The sequence below is a fragment of the Ammospiza nelsoni genome, chromosome 8 (genome assembly GCF_027579445.1).
Source record: "Ammospiza nelsoni isolate bAmmNel1 chromosome 8, bAmmNel1.pri, whole genome shotgun sequence".
Taxonomy (NCBI): domain Eukaryota; kingdom Metazoa; phylum Chordata; class Aves; order Passeriformes; family Passerellidae; genus Ammospiza; species Ammospiza nelsoni.
This window is the reverse complement of record NC_080640.1, coordinates 35,689,143-35,710,175: the sequence shown is the minus strand read 5'-3', so window position 1 is coordinate 35,710,175 and position 21,033 is coordinate 35,689,143.

Below are 21,033 nucleotides of genomic sequence, written 5' to 3'. Positions count from 1 at the left end.
GAAAAGCTTTCTGCTAGGATGTAGACCACAAAAGACGCTAAAGACGAAGGTACGATGCTCTCCGGAGCTAAGAGCCGTTCCCGGGCTTCTTTCGGCAGAAGCCGCGTTAAGGAGAGCACTGTGAGCCGTACAATCGTCTGTGCGCGAAGAAGCTGCTTCTTCGGCTCCGGGAGCCGGAGAGAGCGGCAGCATCGGAAAGGTGAAGAAGGAAGCTGTACAACACTGGGATTGTGTGCGCAGCTTGCCAACTGATAGAAAATAGTACCTTACACTTTCCTGACGTTTCCAATCACATGAATCTTCGATTGGAAGCTGTTTTGGACAACTTTTCTTTCCTTCTTGTAAAACACTTGGCAGACATCCGTGCAACGTCCAGAACACGATGGGAGATGTTTTCTGTGCTCCCGCAGGTTTTCCTTGCCAGACAGAGTGGAAAAGCTTTCTGCTAGGATGTAGACCACAAAAGACGCTAAAGACGAAGGTACGATGCTCTCCGGAGCTAAGAGCCGCTCCCGGGCTTCTTTCGGCAGAAGCGGCGCTAAGAGAGCACTGTGAGCCGTACAATCGTCTGTGCGCAAAGAAGCCGCTTCTTCGGCTCCGGGAGCCGGAGAGAGCGGCAGCATCGGAAAGGTGAAGAAGGAAGCTGTACAACACTGGGATTGTGTGCGCAGCTTGCCAACTGATAGAAAACAGTACCTTACACTTTCCTGACGTTTCCAATCACATGAATATTCGATTGGAAGCTGTTTTGGACAACTTTTCTTTCCTTCATGCCAAACACTTGGCAGACGTCCGTGCAACGTCCAGAAGACGATGGGAGATGTTTTCTGTGCTCCCGCAGGTTTTCCTTGCCGGACAGAGTGGAAAAGCTTTCTGCTAGGATGTAGACCACAAAAGACGCTAAAGACGAAGGTACGATGCTCTCCGGAGCTAAGAGCCGCTCCCGGGCTTCTTTCGGCAGAAGCGGCGCTAAGAGAGCACTGTGAGCGGTACAATCGTCTGTGCGCGAAGAAGCTGCTTCTTCGGCTCCGGGAGCCGGAGAGAGCGGCAGCATCGGAAAGGTGAAGAAGGAAGCTGTACAACACTGGGATTGTGTGCGCAGCTTGCCAACTGATAGAAAATAGTACCTTACACTTTCCTGACGTTTCCAATCACATGAATATTCGATTGGAAGCTGTTTTGGACAACTTTTCTTTCCTTCTTGTAAAACACTTGGCAGACATCCGTGCAACGTCCAGAACACGATGGGAGATGTTTTCTGTGCTCCCGCAGGTTTTCCTAGCCAGACAGAGTGGAAAAGCTTTCTGCTAGGATGTAGACCACAAAAGACGCTAAAGACGAAGGTACGATGCTCTCCGGAGCTAAGAGCCGCTCCCGGGCTTCTTTCGGCAGAAGCGGCGCTAAGAGAGCACTGTGAGCGGTACAATCGTCTGTGCGCGAAGAAGCCGCTTCTTCGGCTCCGGGAGCCGGAGAGAGCGGCAGCATCGGAAAGGTGAAGAAGGAAGCTGTACAACACTGGGATTGTGTGCGCAGCTTGCCAACTGATAGAAAACAGTACCTTACACTTTCCTGACGTTTCCAATCCCATGAATATTCGATTGGAAGCTGTTTTGGACAACTTTTCTTTCCTTCATGCCAAACACTTGGCAGACCTCCGTGCAACGTCCAGAACACGATGGGAGATGTTTTCTGTGCTCCCGCAGGTTTTCCTTGCCGGACAGAGTGGAAAAGCTTTCTGCTAGGATGTAGACCACAAAAGACGCTAAAGACGAAGGTACGATGCTCTCCGGAGCTAAGAGCCGCTCCCGGGCTTCTTTCGGCAGAAGCGGCGCTAAGAGAGCACTGTGAGCGGTACAATCGTCTTTGCGCGAAGAAGCTGCTTCTTCGGCTCCGGGAGCCGGAGAGAGCGGCAGCATCGGAAAGGTGAAGAAGGAAGCTGTACAACACTGGGATTGTGTGCGCAGCTTGCCAACTGATAGAAAACAGTACCTTACACTTTCCTGACGTTTCCAATCACATGAATATTCGATTGGAAGCTGTTTTGGACAACTTTTCTTTCCTTCTTGTCAAACACTTGGCAGACGTCCGTGCAACGTCCAGAACACGATGGGAGATGTTTTCTGTGCTCCCGCAGGTTTTCCTTGCCAGACAGAGTGGAAAAGCTTTCTGCTAGGATGTAGACCACAAAAGACGCTAAAGACGAAGGTACGATGCTCTCCGGAGCTAAGAGCCGCTCCCGGGCTTCTTTCGGCAGAAGCCGCGCTAAGAGAGCACTGTGAGCGGTACAATCGTCTGTGCGCGAAGAAGCCGCTTCTTCGGCTCCGGGAGCCGGAGAGAGCGGCAGCATCGGAAAGGTGAAGAAGGAAGCTGTACAACACTGGGATTGTGTGCGCAGCTTGCCAACTGATAGAAAACAGTACCTTACACTTTCCTGACGTTTCCAATCCCATGAATATTCGATTGGAAGCTGTTTTGGACAACTTTTCTTTCCTTCTTGTCAAACACTTGGCAGACCTCCGTGCAACGTCCAGAACACGATGGGAGATGTTTTCTGTGCTCCCGCAGGTTTTCCTTGCCAGACAGAGTGGAAAAGCTTTCTGCTAGGATGTAGACCACAAAAGACGCTAAAGACGAAGGTACGATGCTCTCCGGAGCTAAGAGCCGCTCCCGGGCTTCTTTCGGCAGAAGCCGCGTTAAGGAGAGCACTGTGAGCGGTAAAATCGTCTGTGCGCGAAGAAGCTGCTTCTTCGGCTCCGGGAGCCGGAGAGAGCGGCAGCATCGGAAAGGTGAAGAAGGAAGCTGTGCAACACTGGGATTGTGTGCGCAGCTTGCCAACTGATAGAAAATAGTACCTTACACTTTCCTGACGTTTCCAATCACATGAATATTCGATTGGAAGCTGTTTTGGACAACTTTTCTTTCCTTCATGCCAAACACTTGGCAGACCTCCGTGCAACGTGCAGAACACGATGGGAGATGTTTTCTGTGCTCCCGCAGGTTTTCCTTGCCAGACAGAGTGGAAAAGCTTTCTGCTAGGATGTAGACCACAAAAGACGCTAAAGACGAAGGTACGATGCTCTCCGGAGCTAAGAGCCGCTCCCGGGCTTCTTTCGGCAGAAGCGGCGCTAAGAGAGCACTGTGAGCGGTACAATCGTCTGTGCGCGAAGAAGCCGCTTCTTCGGCTCCGGGAGCCGGAGAGAGCGGCAGCATCGGAAAGGTGAAGAAGGAAGCTGTACAACACTGGGATTGTGTGCGCAGCTTGCCAAATGATAGAAAACAGTACCTTACACTTTCCTGACGTTTCCAATCACACGAATATTCGATAGGAAACTGTTTTGGACAACTTTTCTTTCCTTCATGCCAAACACTTGGCAGACCTCCGTGCAACGTCCAGAAGACGATGGGAGATGTTTTCTGTGCTCCCGCAGGTTTTCCTTGCCAGACAGAGTGGAAAAGCTTTCTGCTAGGATGTAGACCACAAAAGACGCTAAAGACGAAGGTACGATGCTCTCCGGAGCTAAGAGCCGTTCCCGGGCTTCTTTCGGCAGAAGCCGCGTTAAGGAGAGCACTGTGAGCGGTACAATCGTCTTTGCGCGAAGAAGCCGCTTCTTCGGCTCCGGGAGCCGGAGAGAGCGGCAGCATCGGAAAGGGGAAGAAGGAAGCTGTGCAACACTGGGATTGTGTGTGCAGCTTGCCAACTGATAGAAAACAGTAACCTGCACTTTCCTGACGTTTCCAATCACACGAATATTCGATTGGAAGCTGTTTTGGACAACTTTTCTTTCCTTCATGCCAAACACTTGGCAGACGTCCGTGCAACGTCCAGAACACGATGGGAGATGTTTTCTGTGCTCCCGCAGGTTTTCCTTGCCAGACAGAGTGGAAAAGCTTTCTGCTAGGATGTAGACCACAAAAGACGCTAAAGACGAAGGTACGATGCTCTCCGGAGCTAAGAGCCGCTCCCGGGCTTCTTTGGCAGAAGCCGCGCTAAGAGAGCACTGTGAGCGGTACAATCGTCTTTGCGCGAAGAAGCCGCTTCTTCGGCTCCGGGAGCCGGAGAGAGCGGCAGCATCGGAAAGGTGAAGAAGGAAGCTGTACAACACTGGGATTGTGTGCGCAGCTTGCCAACTGATAGAAAACAGTACCTTACACTTTCCTGACGTTTCCAATCCCATGAATATTCGATTGGAAGCTGTTTTGGACAACTTTTCTTTCCTTCTTGTCAAGCACTTGGCAGACCTCCGTGCAACGTCCAGAACACGATGGGAGATGTTTTCTGTGCTCCCGCAGGTTTTCCTTGCCAGACAGAGTGGAAAAGCTTTCTGCTAGGATGTAGACCACAAAAGACGCTAAAGACGAAGGTACGATGCTCTCCGGAGCTAAGAGCCGCTCCCGGGCTTCTTTCGGCAGAAGCGGCGCTAAGAGAGCACTGTGAGCGGTACAATCGTCTGTGCGCGAAGAAGCCGCTTCTTCGGCTCCGGGAGCTGGAGAGAGCGGCAGCATCGGAAAGGTGAAGAAGGAAGCTGTACAACACTGGGATTGTGTGCGCAGCTTGCCAACTGATAGAAAATAGTACCTTACACTTTCCTGACGTTTCCAATCACATGAATATTCGATTGGAAGCTGTTTTGGACAACTTTTCTTTCCTTCTTGTAAAACACTTGGCAGACATCCGTGCAACGTCCAGAACACGATGGGAGATGTTTTCTGTGCTCCCGCAGGTTTTCCTTGCCAGACAGAGTGGAAAAGCTTTCTGCTAGGATGTAGACCACAAAAGACGCTAAAGACGAAGGTACGATGCTCTCCGGAGCTAAGAGCCGCTCCCGGGCTTCTTTCGGCAGAAGCGGCGCTAAGAGAGCACTGTGAGCGGTACAATCGTCTGTGCGCGAAGAAGCTGCTTCTTCGGCTCCGGGAGCCGGAGAGAGCGGCAGCATCGGAAAGGTGAAGAAGGAAGCTGTACAACACTGGGATTGTGTGCGCAGCTTGCCAACTGATAGAAAACAGTACCTTACACTTTCCTGACGTTTCCAATCACATGAATATTCGATTGGAAGCTGTTTTGGACAACTTTTCTTTCCTTCATGCCAAACACTTGGCAGACCTCCGTGCAACGTCCAGAACACGATGGGAGATGTTTTCTGTGCTCCCGCAGGTTTTCCTTGCCGGACAGAGTGGAAAAGCTTTCTGCTAGGATGTAGACCACAAAAGACGCTAAAGACGAAGGTACGATGCTCTCCGGAGCTAAGAGCCGCTCCCGGGCTTCTTTCGGCAGAAGCGGCGCTAAGAGAGCACTGTGAGCGGTACAATCGTCTGTGCGCGAAGAAGCTGCTTCTTCGGCTCCGGGAGCCGGAGAGAGCGGCAGCATCGGAAAGGTGAAGAAGGAAGCTGTACAACACTGGGATTGTGTGCGCAGCTTGCCAACTGATAGAAAACAGTACCTTACACTTTCCTGACGTTTCCAATCACATGAATATTCGATTGGAAGCTGTTTTGGACAACTTTTCTTTCCTTCATGCCAAACACTTGGCAGACCTCCGTGCAACGTCCAGAACACGATGGGAGATGTTTTCTGTGCTCCCGCAGGTTTTCCTTGCCGGACAGAGTGGAAAAGCTTTCTGCTAGGATGTAGACCACAAAAGACGCTAAAGACGAAGGTACGATGCTCTCCGGAGCTAAGAGCCGCTCCCGGGCTTCTTTCGGCAGAAGCGGCGCTAAGAGAGCACTGTGAGCGGTACAATCGTCTGTGCGCGAAGAAGCTGCTTCTTCGGCTCCGGGAGCCGGAGAGAGCGGCAGCATCGGAAAGGTGAAGAAGGAAGCTGTACAACACTGGGATTGTGTGCGCAGCTTGCCAACTGATAGAAAACAGTACCTTACACTTTCCTGACGTTTCCAATCACATGAATATTCGATTGGAAGCTGTTTTGGACAACTTTTCTTTCCTTCATGCCAAACACTTGGCAGACCTCCGTGCAACGTCCAGAACACGATGGGAGATGTTTTCTGTGCTCCCGCAGGTTTTCCTTGCCGGACAGAGTGGAAAAGCTTTCTGCTAGGATGTAGACCACAAAAGACGCTAAAGACGAAGGTACGATGCTCTCCGGAGCTAAGAGCCGCTCCCGGGCTTCTTTCGGCAGAAGCGGCGCTAAGAGAGCACTGTGAGCGGTACAATCGTCTGTGCGCGAAGAAGCTGCTTCTTCGGCTCCGGGAGCCGGAGAGAGCGGCAGCATCGGAAAGGTGAAGAAGGAAGCTGTACAACACTGGGATTGTGTGCGCAGCTTGCCAACTGATAGAAAACAGTACCTTACACTTTCCTGACGTTTCCAATCACATGAATATTCGATTGGAAGCTGTTTTGGACAACTTTTCTTTCCTTCTTGTCAAACTCTTGGCAGACGTCCTTGCAAAGTCCAGAACACGATGGGAGATGTTTTCTGTGCTCCCGCAGGTTTTCCTAGCCAGACAGAGTGGAAAAGCTTTCTGCTAGGATGTAGACCACAAAAGACGCTAAAGACGAAGGTACGATGCTCTCCGGAGCTAAGAGCCGCTCCCGGGCTTCTTTCGGCAGAAGCGGCGCTAAGAGAGCACTGTGAGCGGTACAATCGTCTTTGCGCGAAGAAGCTGCTTCTTCGGCTCCGGGAGCCAGAGAGAGCGGCAGCATCGGAAAGGTGAAGAAGGAAGCTGTACAACACTGGGATTGTGTGCGCAGCTTGCCAACTGATAGAAAACAGTACCTTACACTTTCCTGACGTTTCCAATCCCATGAATATTCGATTGGAAGCTGTTTTGGACAACTTTTCTTTCCTTCTTGTCAAACACTTGGCAGACCTCCGTGCAACGTCCAGAACACGATGGGAGATGTTTTCTGTGCTCCCGCAGGTTTTCCTTGCCAGACAGAGTGGAAAAGCTTTCTGCTAGGATGTAGACCACAAAAGACGCTAAAGACGAAGGTACGATGCTCTCCGGAGCTAAGAGCCGCTCCCGGGCTTCTTTCGGCAGAAGCCGCGTTAAGGAGAGCACTGTGAGCGGTACAATCGTCTGTGCGCGAAGAAGCTGCTTCTTCGGCTCCGGGAGCCGGAGAGAGCGGCAGCATCGGAAAGGTGAAGAAGGAAGCTGTGCAACACTGGGATTGTGTGCGCAGCTTGCCAACTGATAGAAAATAGTACCTTACACTTTCCTGACGTTTCCAATCACATGAATATTCGATTGGAAGCTGTTTTGGACAACTTTTCTTTCCTTCTTGTCAAACACTTGGCAGACGTCCGTGCAACGTCCAGAACACGATGGGAGATGTTTTCTGTGCTCCCGCAGGTTTTCCTTGCCAGACAGAGTGGAAAAGCTTTCTGCTAGGATGTAGACCACAAAAGACGCTAAAGACGAAGGTACGATGCTCTCCGGAGCTAAGAGCCGCTCCCGGGCTTCTTTCGGCAGAAGCCGCGCTAAGAGAGCACTGTGAGCGGTACAATCGTCTGTGCGCGAAGAAGCCGCTTCTTCGGCTCCGGGAGCCGGAGAGAGCGGCAGCATCGGAAAGGTGAAGAAGGAAGCTGTACAACACTGGGATTGTGTGCGCAGCTTGCCAACTGATAGAAAACAGTACCTTACACTTTCCTGACGTTTCCAATCCCATGAATATTCGATTGGAAGCTGTTTTGGACAACTTTTCTTTCCTTCTTGTCAAACACTTGGCAGACATCCGTGCAACGTCCAGAACACGATGGGAGATGTTTTCTGTGCTCCCGCAGGTTTTCCTTGCCAGACAGAGTGGAAAAGCTTTCTGCTAGGATGTAGACCACAAAAGACGCTAAAGACGAAGGTACGATGCTCTCCGGAGCTAAGAGCCGCTCCCGGGCTTCTTTCGGCAGAAGCGGCGCTAAGAGAGCACTGTGAGCGGTACAATCGTCTGTGCGCGAAGAAGCCGCTTCTTCGGCTCCGGGAGCCGGAGAGAGCGGCAGCATCGGAAAGGTGAAGAAGGAAGCTGTACAACACTGGGATTGTGTGCGCAGCTTGCCAACTGATAGAAAATAGTACCTTACACTTTCCTGACGTTTCCAATCACATGAATATTCGATTGGAAGCTGTTTTGGACAACTTTTCTTTCCTTCATGCCAAACACTTGGCAGACCTCCGTGCAACGTCCAGAACACGATGGGAGATGTTTTCTGTGCTCCCGCAGGTTTTCCTTGCCAGACAGAGTGGAAAAGCTTTCTGCTAGGATGTAGACCACAAAAGACGCTAAAGACGAAGGTACGATGCTCTCCGGAGCTAAGAGCCGCTCCCGGGCTTCTTTGGCAGAAGCCGCGCTAAGAGAGCACTGTGAGCGGTACAATCGTCTTTGCGCGAAGAAGCCGCTTCTTCGGCTCCGGGAGCCGGAGAGAGCGGCAGCATCGGAAAGGTGAAGAAGGAAGCTGTACAACACTGGGATTGTGTGCGCAGCTTGCCAACTGATAGAAAACAGTACCTTACACTTTCCTGACGTTTCCAATCACATGAATATTCGATTGGAAGCTGTTTTGGACAACTTTTCTTTCCTTCTTGTCAAGCACTTGGCAGACCTCCGTGCAACGTCCAGAACACGATGGGAGATGTTTTCTGTGCTCCCGCAGGTTTTCCTTGCCAGACAGAGTGGAAAAGCTTTCTGCTAGGATGTAGACCACAAAAGACGCTAAAGACGAAGGTACGATGCTCTCCGGAGCTAAGAGCCGCTCCCGGGCTTCTTTCGGCAGAAGCGGCGCTAAGAGAGCACTGTGAGCGGTACAATCGTCTGTGCGCGAAGAAGCCGCTTCTACGGCTCCGGGAGCTGGAGAGAGCGGCAGCATCGGAAAGGTGAAGAAGGAAGCTGTACAACACTGGGATTGTGTGCGCAGCTTGCCAACTGATAGAAAATAGTACCTTACACTTTCCTGACGTTTCCAATCACATGAATATTCGATTGGAAGCTGTTTTGGACAACTTTTCTTTCCTTCTTGTAAAACACTTGGCAGACATCCGTGCAACGTCCAGAACACGATGGGAGATGTTTTCTGTGCTCCCGCAGGTTTTCCTTGCCAGACAGAGTGGAAAAGCTTTCTGCTAGGATGTAGACCACAAAAGACGCTAAAGACGAAGGTACGATGCTCTCCGGAGCTAAGAGCCGCTCCCGGGCTTCTTTCGGCAGAAGCGGCGCTAAGAGAGCACTGTGAGCGGTACAATCGTCTGTGCGCGAAGAAGCTGCTTCTTCGGCTCCGGGAGCCGGAGAGAGCGGCAGCATCGGAAAGGTGAAGAAGGAAGCTGTACAACACTGGGATTGTGTGCGCAGCTTGCCAACTGATAGAAAACAGTACCTTACACTTTCCTGACGTTTCCAATCACATGAATATTCGATTGGAAGCTGTTTTGGACAACTTTTCTTTCCTTCATGCCAAACACTTGGCAGACCTCCGTGCAACGTCCAGAACACGATGGGAGATGTTTTCTGTGCTCCCGCAGGTTTTCCTTGCCGGACAGAGTGGAAAAGCTTTCTGCTAGGATGTAGACCACAAAAGACGCTAAAGACGAAGGTACGATGCTCTCCGGAGCTAAGAGCCGCTCCCGGGCTTCTTTCGGCAGAAGCGGCGCTAAGAGAGCACTGTGAGCGGTACAATCGTCTGTGCGCGAAGAAGCTGCTTCTTCGGCTCCGGGAGCCGGAGAGAGCGGCAGCATCGGAAAGGTGAAGAAGGAAGCTGTACAACACTGGGATTGTGTGCGCAGCTTGCCAACTGATAGAAAACAGTACCTTACACTTTCCTGACGTTTCCAATCACATGAATATTTGATTGGAAGCTGTTTTGGACAACTTTTCTTTCCTTCATGCCAAACACTTGGCAGACCTCCGTGCAACGTCCAGAACACGATGGGAGATGTTTTCTGTGCTCCCGCAGGTTTTCCTTGCCGGACAGAGTGGAAAAGCTTTCTGCTAGGATGTAGACCACAAAAGACGCTAAAGACGAAGGTACGATGCTCTCCGGAGCTAAGAGCCGCTCCCGGGCTTCTTTCGGCAGAAGCGGCGCTAAGAGAGCACTGTGAGCGGTACAATCGTCTGTGCGCGAAGAAGCTGCTTCTTCGGCTCCGGGAGCCGGAGAGAGCGGCAGCATCGGAAAGGTGAAGAAGGAAGCTGTACAACACTGGGATTGTGTGCGCAGCTTGCCAACTGATAGAAAACAGTACCTTACACTTTCCTGACGTTTCCAATCACATGAATATTCGATTGGAAGCTGTTTTGGACAACTTTTCTTTCCTTCTTGTCAAACTCTTGGCAGACGTCCTTGCAAAGTCCAGAACACGATGGGAGATGTTTTCTGTGCTCCCGCAGGTTTTCCTAGCCAGACAGAGTGGAAAAGCTTTCTGCTAGGATGTAGACCACAAAAGACGCTAAAGACGAAGGTACGATGCTCTCCGGAGCTAAGAGCCGCTCCCGGGCTTCTTTCGGCAGAAGCGGCGCTAAGAGAGCACTGTGAGCGGTACAATCGTCTTTGCGCGAAGAAGCTGCTTCTTCGGCTCCGGGAGCCAGAGAGAGCGGCAGCATCGGAAAGGTGAAGAAGGAAGCTGTACAACACTGGGATTGTGTGCGCAGCTTGCCAACTGATAGAAAACAGTACCTTACACTTTCCTGACGTTTCCAATCCCATGAATATTCGATTGGAAGCTGTTTTGGACAACTTTTCTTTCCTTCTTGTCAAACACTTGGCAGACCTCCGTGCAACGTCCAGAACACGATGGGAGATGTTTTCTGTGCTCCCGCAGGTTTTCCTTGCCAGACAGAGTGGAAAAGCTTTCTGCTAGGATGTAGACCACAAAAGACGCTAAAGACGAAGGTACGATGCTCTCCGGAGCTAAGAGCCGCTCCCGGGCTTCTTTCGGCAGAAGCCGCGTTAAGGAGAGCACTGTGAGCGGTACAATCGTCTGTGCGCGAAGAAGCTGCTTCTTCGGCTCCGGGAGCCGGAGAGAGCGGCAGCATCGGAAAGGTGAAGAAGGAAGCTGTGCAACACTGGGATTGTGTGCGCAGCTTGCCAACTGATAGAAAATAGTACCTTACACTTTCCTGACGTTTCCAATCACATGAATATTCGATTGGAAGCTGTTTTGGACAACTTTTCTTTCCTTCTTGTCAAACACTTGGCAGACGTCCGTGCAACGTCCAGAACACGATGGGAGATGTTTTCTGTGCTCCCGCAGGTTTTCCTTGCCAGACAGAGTGGAAAAGCTTTCTGCTAGGATGTAGACCACAAAAGACGCTAAAGACGAAGGTACGATGCTCTCCGGAGCTAAGAGCCGCTCCCGGGCTTCTTTCGGCAGAAGCCGCGCTAAGAGAGCACTGTGAGCGGTACAATCGTCTGTGCGCGAAGAAGCCGCTTCTTCGGCTCCGGGAGCCGGAGAGAGCGGCAGCATCGGAAAGGTGAAGAAGGAAGCTGTACAACACTGGGATTGTGTGCGCAGCTTGCCAACTGATAGAAAACAGTACCTTACACTTTCCTGACGTTTCCAATCCCATGAATATTCGATTGGAAGCTGTTTTGGACAACTTTTCTTTCCTTCTTGTCAAACACTTGGCAGACATCCGTGCAACGTCCAGAACACGATGGGAGATGTTTTCTGTGCTCCCGCAGGTTTTCCTTGCCAGACAGAGTGGAAAAGCTTTCTGCTAGGATGTAGACCACAAAAGACGCTAAAGACGAAGGTACGATGCTCTCCGGAGCTAAGAGCCGCTCCCGGGCTTCTTTCGGCAGAAGCGGCGCTAAGAGAGCACTGTGAGCGGTACAATCGTCTGTGCGCGAAGAAGCCGCTTCTTCGGCTCCGGGAGCCGGAGAGAGCGGCAGCATCGGAAAGGTGAAGAAGGAAGCTGTACAACACTGGGATTGTGTGCGCAGCTTGCCAACTGATAGAAAATAGTACCTTACACTTTCCTGACGTTTCCAATCACATGAATATTCGATTGGAAGCTGTTTTGGACAACTTTTCTTTCCTTCATGCCAAACACTTGGCAGACCTCCGTGCAACGTCCAGAACACGATGGGAGATGTTTTCTGTGCTCCCGCAGGTTTTCCTTGCCGGACAGAGTGGAAAAGCTTTCTGCTAGGATGTAGACCACAAAAGACGCTAAAGACGAAGGTACGATGCTCTCCGGAGCTAAGAGCCGCTCCCGGGCTTCTTTCGGCAGAAGCGGCGCTAAGAGAGCACTGTGAGCGGTACAATCGTCTGTGCGCGAAGAAGCTGCTTCTTCGGCTCCGGGAGCCGGAGAGAGCGGCAGCATCGGAAAGGTGAAGAAGGAAGCTGTACAACACTGGGATTGTGTGCGCAGCTTGCCAACTGATAGAAAACAGTACCTTACACTTTCCTGACGTTTCCAATCACATGAATATTCGATTGGAAGCTGTTTTGGACAACTTTTCTTTCCTTCTTGTCAAACTCTTGGCAGACGTCCTTGCAACGTCCAGAACACGATGGGAGATGTTTTCTGTGCTCCCGCAGGTTTTCCTTGCCAGACAGAGTGGAAAAGCTTTCTGCTAGGATGTAGACCACAAAAGACGCTAAAGACGAAGGTACGATGCTCTCCGGAGCTAAGAGCCGCTCCCGGGCTTCTTTCGGCAGAAGCGGCGCTAAGAGAGCACTGTGAGCGGTACAATCGTCTTTGCGCGAAGAAGCCGCTTCTTCGGCTCCGGGAGCCGGAGAGAGCGGCAGCATCGGAAAGGTGAAGAAGGAAGCTGTACAACACTGGGATTGTGTGCGCAGCTTGCCAACTGATAGAAAACAGTACCTTACACTTTCCTGACGTTTCCAATCCCATGAATATTCGATTGGAAGCTGTTTTGGACAACTTTTCTTTCCTTCTTGTCAAACACTTGGCAGACCTCCGTGCAACGTCCAGAACACGATGGGAGATGTTTTCTGTGCTCCCGCAGGTTTTCCTTGCCAGACAGAGTGGAAAAGCTTTCTGCTAGGATGTAGACCACAAAAGACGCTAAAGACGAAGGTACGATGCTCTCCGGAGCTAAGAGCCGCTCCTGGGCTTCTTTCGGCAGAAGCCGCGTTAAGGAGAGCACTGTGAGCGGTACAATCGTCTGTGCGCGAAGAAGCTGCTTCTTCGGCTCCGGGAGCCGGAGAGAGCGGCAGCATCGGAAAGGTGAAGAAGGAAGCTGTGCAACACTGGGATTGTGTGCGCAGCTTGCCAACTGATAGAAAATAGTACCTTACACTTTCCTGACGTTTCCAATCACATGAATATTCGATTGGAAGCTGTTTTGGACAACTTTTCTTTCCTTCTTGTCAAACACTTGGCAGACGTCCGTGCAACGTCCAGAACACGATGGGAGATGTTTTCTGTGCTCCCGCAGGTTTTCCTTGCCAGACAGAGTGGAAAAGCTTTCTGCTAGGATGTAGACCACAAAAGACGCTAAAGACGAAGGTACGATGCTCTCCGGAGCTAAGAGCCGTTCCCGGGCTTCTTTCGGCAGAAGCGGCGCTAAGAGAGCACTGTGAGCGGTACAATCGTCTGTGCGCGAAGAAGCCGCTTCTTCGGCTCCGGGAGCCGGAGAGAGCGGCAGCATCGGAAAGGTGAAGAAGGAAGCTGTACAACACTGGGATTGTGTGCGCAGCTTGCCAACTGATAGAAAACAGTACCTTACACTTTCCTGACGTTTCCAATCCCATGAATATTCGATTGGAAGCTGTTTTGGACAACTTTTCTTTCCTTCTTGTCAAACACTTGGCAGACATCCGTGCAACGTCCAGAACACGATGGGAGATGTTTTCTGTGCTCCCGCAGGTTTACCTTGCCAGACAGAGTGGAAAAGCTTTCTGCTAGGATGTAGACCACAAAAGACGCTAAAGACGAAGGTACGATGCTCTCCGGAGCTAAGAGCCGTTCCCGGGCTTCTTTCGGCAGAAGCCGCGTTAAGGAGAGCACTGTGAGCGGTAAAATCGTCTGTGCGCGAAGAAGCTGCTTCTTCGGCTCCGGGAGCCGGAGAGAGCGGCAGCATCGGAAAGGTGAAGAAGGAAGCTGTGCAACACTGGGATTGTGTGCGCAGCTTGCCAACTGATAGAAAATAGTACCTTACACTTTCCTGACATTTCCAATCACATGAATATTCGATTGGAAGCTGTTTTGGACAACTTTTCTTTCCTTCATGCCAAACACTTGGCAGACCTCCGTGCAACGTCCAGAACACGATGGGAGATGTTTTCTGTGCTCCCGCAGGTTTTCCTTGCCAGACAGAGTGGAAAAGCTTTCTGCTAGGATGTAGACCACAAAAGACGCTAAAGACGAAGGTACGATGCTCTCCGGAGCTAAGAGCCGCTCCCGGGCTTCTTTCGGCAGAAGCGGCGCTAAGAGAGCACTGTGAGCGGTACAATCGTCTGTGCGCGAAGAAGCCGCTTCTTCGGCTCCGGGAGCCGGAGAGAGCGGCAGCATCGGAAAGGTGAAGAAGGAAGCTGTACAACACTGGGATTGTGTGCGCAGCTTGCCAAATGATAGAAAACAGTACCTTACACTTTCCTGACGTTTCCAATCACACGAATATTCGATAGGAAACTGTTTTGGACAACTTTTCTTTCCTTCATGCCAAACACTTGGCAGACCTCCGTGCAACGTCCAGAAGACGATGGGAGATGTTTTCTGTGCTCCCGCAGGTTTTCCTTGCCAGACAGAGTGGAAAAGCTTTCTGCTAGGATGTAGACCACAAAAGACGCTAAAGACGAAGGTACGATGCTCTCCGGAGCTAAGAGCCGCTCCCGGGCTTCTTTCGGCAGAAGCCGCGTTAAGGAGAGCACTGTGAGCGGTACAATCGTCTTTGCGCGAAGAAGCCGCTTCTTCGGCTCCGGGAGCCGGAGAGAGCGGCAGCATCGGAAAGGGGAAGAAGGAAGCTGTGCAACACTGGGATTGTGTGCGCAGCTTGCCAACTGATAGAAAACAGTACCTTACACTTTCCTGACGTTTCCAATCCCATGAATATTCGATTGGAAGCTGTTTTGGACAACTTTTCTTTCCTTCATGCCAAACACTTGGCAGACCTCCGTGCAACGTGCAGAACACGATGGGAGATGTTTTCTGTGCTCCCGCAGGTTTTCCTTGCCAGACAGAGTGGAAAAGCTTTCTGCTAGGATGTAGACCACAAAAGACGCTAAAGACGAAGGTACGATGCTCTCCGGAGCTAAGAGCCGCTCCCGGGCTTCTTTCGGCAGAAGCCGCGTTAAGGAGAGCACTGTGAGCGGTACAATCGTCTGTGCGCGAAGAAGCTGCTTCTTCGGCTCCGGGAGCCGGAGAGAGCGGCAGCATCGGAAAGGTGAAGAAGGAAGCTGTGCAACACTGGGATTGTGTGCGCAGCTTGCCAACTGATAGAAAATAGTACCTTACACTTTCCTGACGTTTCCAATCCCATGAATATTCGATTGGAAGCTGTTTTGGACAACTTTTCTTTCCTTCTTGTCAAACACTTGGCAGACGTCCGTGCAACGTCCAGAACACGATGGGAGATGTTTTCTGTGCTCCCGCAGGTTTTCCTTGCCAGACAGAGTGGAAAAGCTTTCTGCTAGGATGTAGACCACAAAAGACGCTAAAGACGAAGGTACGATGCTCTCCGGAGCTAAGAGCCGCTCCCGGGCTTCTTTCGGCAGAAGCGGCGCTAAGAGAGCACTGTGAGCGGTACAATCGTCTTTGCGCGAAGAAGCCGCTTCTTCGGCTCCGGGAGCCGGAGAGAGCGGCAGCATCGGAAAGGGGAAGAAGGAAGCTGTACAACACTGGGATTGTGTGCGCAGCTTGCCAACTGATAGAAAACAGTACCTTACACTTTCCTGACGTTTCCAATCCCATGAATATTCGATTGGAAGCTGTTTTGGACAACTTTTCTTTCCTTCTTGTCAAACACTTGGCAGACATCCGTGCAACGTCCAGAACACGATGGGAGATGTTTTCTGTGCTCCCGCAGGTTTTCCTTGCCAGACAGAGTGGAAAAGCTTTCTGCTAGGATGTAGACCACAAAAGACGCTAAAGACGAAGGTACGATGCTCTCCGGAGCTAAGAGCCGTTCCCGGGCTTCTTTCGGCAGAAGCCGCGTTAAGGAGAGCACTGTGAGCCGTACAATCGTCTGTGCGCGAAGAAGCTGCTTCTTCGGCTCCGGGAGCCGGAGAGAGCGGCAGCATCGGAAAGGTGAAGAAGGAAGCTGTACAACACTGGGATTGTGTGCGCAGCTTGCCAACTGATAGAAAATAGTACCTTACACTTTCCTGACGTTTCCAATCACATGAATATTCGATTGGAAGCTGTTTTGGACAACTTTTCTTTCCTTCTTGTAAAACACTTGGCAGACATCCGTGCAACGTCCAGAACACGATGGGAGATGTTTTCTGTGCTCCCGCAGGTTTTCCTTGCCAGACAGAGTGGAAAAGCTTTCTGCTAGGATGTAGACCACAAAAGACGCTAAAGACGAAGGTACGATGCTCTCCGGAGCTAAGAGCCGCTCCCGGGCTTCTTTCGGCAGAAGCGGCGCTAAGAGAGCACTGTGAGCCGTACAATCGTCTGTGCGCAAAGAAGCCGCTTCTTCGGCTCCGGGAGCCGGAGAGAGCGGCAGCATCGGAAAGGTGAAGAAGGAAGCTGTACAACACTGGGATTGTGTGCGCAGCTTGCCAACTGATAGAAAACAGTACCTTACACTTTCCTGACGTTTCCAATCACATGAATATTCGATTGGAAGCTGTTTTGGACAACTTTTCTTTCCTTCATGCCAAACACTTGGCAGACGTCCGTGCAACGTCCAGAAGACGATGGGAGATGTTTTCTGTGCTCCCGCAGGTTTTCCTTGCCGGACAGAGTGGAAAAGCTTTCTGCTAGGATGTAGACCACAAAAGACGCTAAAGACGAAGGTACGATGCTCTCCGGAGCTAAGAGCCGCTCCCGGGCTTCTTTCGGCAGAAGCGGCGCTAAGAGAGCACTGTGAGCGGTACAATCGTCTGTGCGCGAAGAAGCTGCTTCTTCGGCTCCGGGAGCCGGAGAGAGCGGCAGCATCGGAAAGGTGAAGAAGGAAGCTGTACAACACTGGGATTGTGTGCGCAGCTTGCCAACTGATAGAAAATAGTACCTTACACTTTCCTGACGTTTCCAATCACATGAATATTCGATTGGAAGCTGTTTTGGACAACTTTTCTTTCCTTCTTGTAAAACACTTGGCAGACATCCGTGCAACGTCCAGAACACGATGGGAGATGTTTTCTGTGCTCCCGCAGGTTTTCCTAGCCAGACAGAGTGGAAAAGCTTTCTGCTAGGATGTAGACCACAAAAGACGCTAAAGACGAAGGTACGATGCTCTCCGGAGCTAAGAGCCGCTCCCGGGCTTCTTTCGGCAGAAGCGGCGCTAAGAGAGCACTGTGAGCGGTACAATCGTCTGTGCGCGAAGAAGCCGCTTCTTCGCCTCCGGGAGCCGGAGAGAGCGGCAGCATCGGAAAGGTGAAGAAGGAAGCTGTACAACACTGGGATTGTGTGCGCAGCTTGCCAACTGATAGAAAACAGTACCTTACACTTTCCTGACGTTTCCAATCACATGAATATTCGATTGGAAGCTGTTTTGGACAACTTTTCTTTCCTTCATGCCAAACACTTGGCAGACCTCCGTGCAACGTCCAGAACACGATGGGAGATGTTTTCTGTGCTCCCGCAGGTTTTCCTTGCCGGACAGAGTGGAAAAGCTTTCTGCTAGGATGTAGACCACAAAAGACGCTAAAGACGAAGGTACGATGCTCTCCGGAGCTAAGAGCCGCTCCCGGGCTTCTTTCGGCAGAAGCGGCGCTAAGAGAGCACTGTGAGCGGTACAATCGTCTGTGCGCGAAGAAGCTGCTTCTTCGGCTCCGGGAGCCGGAGAGAGCGGCAGCATCGGAAAGGTGAAGAAGGAAGCTGTACAACACTGGGATTGTGTGCGCAGCTTGCCAACTGATAGAAAACAGTACCTTACACTTTCCTGACGTTTCCAATCACATGAATATTCGATTGGAAGCTGTTTTGGACAACTTTTCTTTCCTTCTTGTCAAACTCTTGGCAGACGTCCTTGCAACGTCCAGAACACGATGGGAGATGTTTTCTGTGCTCCCGCAGGTTTTCCTTGCCAGACAGAGTGGAAAAGCTTTCTGCTAGGATGTAGACCACAAAAGACGCTAAAGACGAAGGTACGATGCTCTCCGGAGCTAAGAGCCGCTGCCGGGCTTCTTTCGGCAGAAGCGGCGCTAAGAGAGCACTGTGAGCGGTACAATCGTCTTTGCGCGAAGAAGCCGCTTCTTCGGCTCCGGGAGCCAGAGAGAGCGGCAGCATCGGAAAGGTGAAGAAGGAAGCTGTACAACACTGGGATTGTGTGCGCAGCTTGCCAACTGATAGAAAACAGTACCTTACACTTTCCTGACGTTTCCAATCCCATGAATATTCGATTGGAAGCTGTTTTGGACAACTTTTCTTTCCTTCTTGTCAAACACTTGGCAGACCTCCGTGCAACGTCCAGAACACGATGGGAGATGTTTTCTGTGCTCCCGCAGGTTTTCCTTGCCAGACAGAGTGGAAAAGCTTTCTGCTAGGATGTAGACCACAAAAGACGCTAAAGACGAAGGTACGATGCTCTCCGGAGCTAAGAGCCGCTCCCGGGCTTCTTTCGGCAGAAGCCGCGTTAAGGAGAGCACTGTGAGCGGTACAATCGTCTGTGCGCGAAGAAGCTGCTTCTTAGGCTCCGGGAGCCGGAGAGAGCGGCAGCATCGGAAAGGTGAAGAAGGAAGCTGTGCAACACTGGGATTGTGTGCGCAGCTTGCCAACTGATAGAAAATAGTACCTTACACTTTCCTGACATTTCCAATCACATGAATATTCGATTGGAAGCTGTTTTGGACAACTTTTCTTTCCTTCTTGTCAAACACTTGGCAGACATCCGTGCAACGTCCAGAACACGATGGGAGATGTTTTCTGTGCTCCCGCAGGTTTTCCTTGCCAGACAGAGTGGAAAAGCTTTCTGCTAGGATGTAGACCACAAAAGACGCTAAAGACGAAGGTACGATGCTCTCCGGAGCTAAGAGCCGTTCCCGGGCTTCTTTCGGCAGAAGCCGCGTTAAGGAGAGCACTGTGAGCGGTACAATCGTCTGTGCGCGAAGAAGCTGCTTCTTCGGCTCCGGGAGCCGGAGAGAGCGGCAGCATCGGAAAGGTGAAGAAGGAAGCTGTGCAACACTGGGATTGTGTGCGCAGCTTGCCAACTGATAGAAAATAGTACCTTACACTTTCCTGACGTTTCCAATCACATGAATATTCGATTGGAAGCTGTTTTGGACAACTTTTCTTTCCTTCATGCCAAACACTTGGCAGACCTCCGTGCAACGTGCAGAACACGATGGGAGATGTTTTCTGTGCTCCCGCAGGTTTTCCTTGCCAGACAGAGTGGAAAAGCTTTCTGCTAGGATGTAGACCACAAAAGACGCTAAAGACGAAGGTACGATGCTCTCCGGAGCTAAGAGCCGCTCCCGGGCTTCTTTCGGCAGAAGCGGCGCTAAGAGAGCACTGTGAGCGGTACAATCGTCTGTGCGCGAAGAAGCCGCTTCTTCGGCTCCGGGAGCCGGAGAGAGCGGCAGCATCGCAAAGGTGAAGAAGGAAGCTGTACAACACTGGGATTGTGTGCGCAGCTTGCCAAATGATAGAAAACAGTACCTTACACTTTCCTGACGTTTCCAATCACACGAATATTCGATAGGAAACTGTTTTGGACAACTTTTCTTTCCTTCATGCCAAACACTTGGCAGACCTCCGTGCAACGTCCAGAAGACGATGGGAGATGTTTTCTGTGCTCCCGCAGGTTTTCCTTGCCAGACAGAGTGGAAAAGCTTTCTGCTAGGATGTAGACCACAAAAGACGCTAAAGACGAAGGTACGATGCTCTCCGGAGCTAAGAGCCGTTCCCGGGCTTCTTTCGGCAGAAGCCGCGTTAAGGAGAGCACTGTGAGCGGTACAATCGTCTTTGCGCGAAGAAGCCGCTTCTTCGGCTCCGGGAGCCGGAGAGAGCGGCAGCATCGGAAAGGGGAAGAAGGAAGCTGTGCAACACTGGGATTGTGTGTGCAGCTTGCCAACTGATAGAAAACAGTAACCTGCACTTTCCTGACGTTTCCAATCACACGAATATTCGATTGGAAGCTGTTTTGGACAACTTTTCTTTCCTTCATGCCAAACACTTGGCAGACGTCCGTGCAACGTCCAGAACACGATGGGAGATGTTTTCTGTGCTCCCGCAGGTTTTCCTTGCCAGACAGAGTGGAAAAGCTTTCTGCTAGGATGTAGACCACAAAAGACGCTAAAGACGAAGGTACGATGCTCTCCGGAGCTAAGAGCCGCTGCCGGGCTTCTTTCGGCAGAAGCGGCGCTAAGAGAGCACTGTGAGCGGTACAATCGTCTTTGCGCGAAGAAGCCGCTTCTTCGGCTCCGGGAGCCGGAGAGAGCGGCAGCATCGGAAAGGTGAAGAAGGAAGCTGTACAACACTGGGATTGTGTGCGCAGCTTGCCAACTGATAGAAAACAGTACCTTACACTTTCCTGACGTTTCCAATCCCATGAATATTCGATTGGAAGCTGTTTTGGACAACTTTTCTTTCCTTCTTGTCAAACACTTGGCAGACCTCCATGCAACGTCCAGAACACGATGGGAGATGTTTTCTGTGCTCCCGCAGGTTTTCCTTGCCAGACAGAGTGGAAAAGCTTTCTGCTAGGATGTAGACCACAAAAGACGCTAAAGACGAAGGTACGATGCTCTCCGGAGCTAAGAGCCGCTGCCGGGCTTCTTTCGGCAGAAGCCGCGTTAAGGAGAGCACTGTGAGCGGTACAATCGTCTGTGCGCGAAGAAGCTGCTTCTTCGGCTCCGGGAGCCGGAGAGAGCGGCAGCATCGGAAAGGTGAAGAAGGAAGCTGTGCAACACTGGGATTGTGTGCGCAGCTTGCGAACTGATAGAAAATAGTACCTTACACTTTCCTGACGTTTCCAATCACATGAATATTCGATTGGAAGCTGTTTTGGACAACTTTTCTTT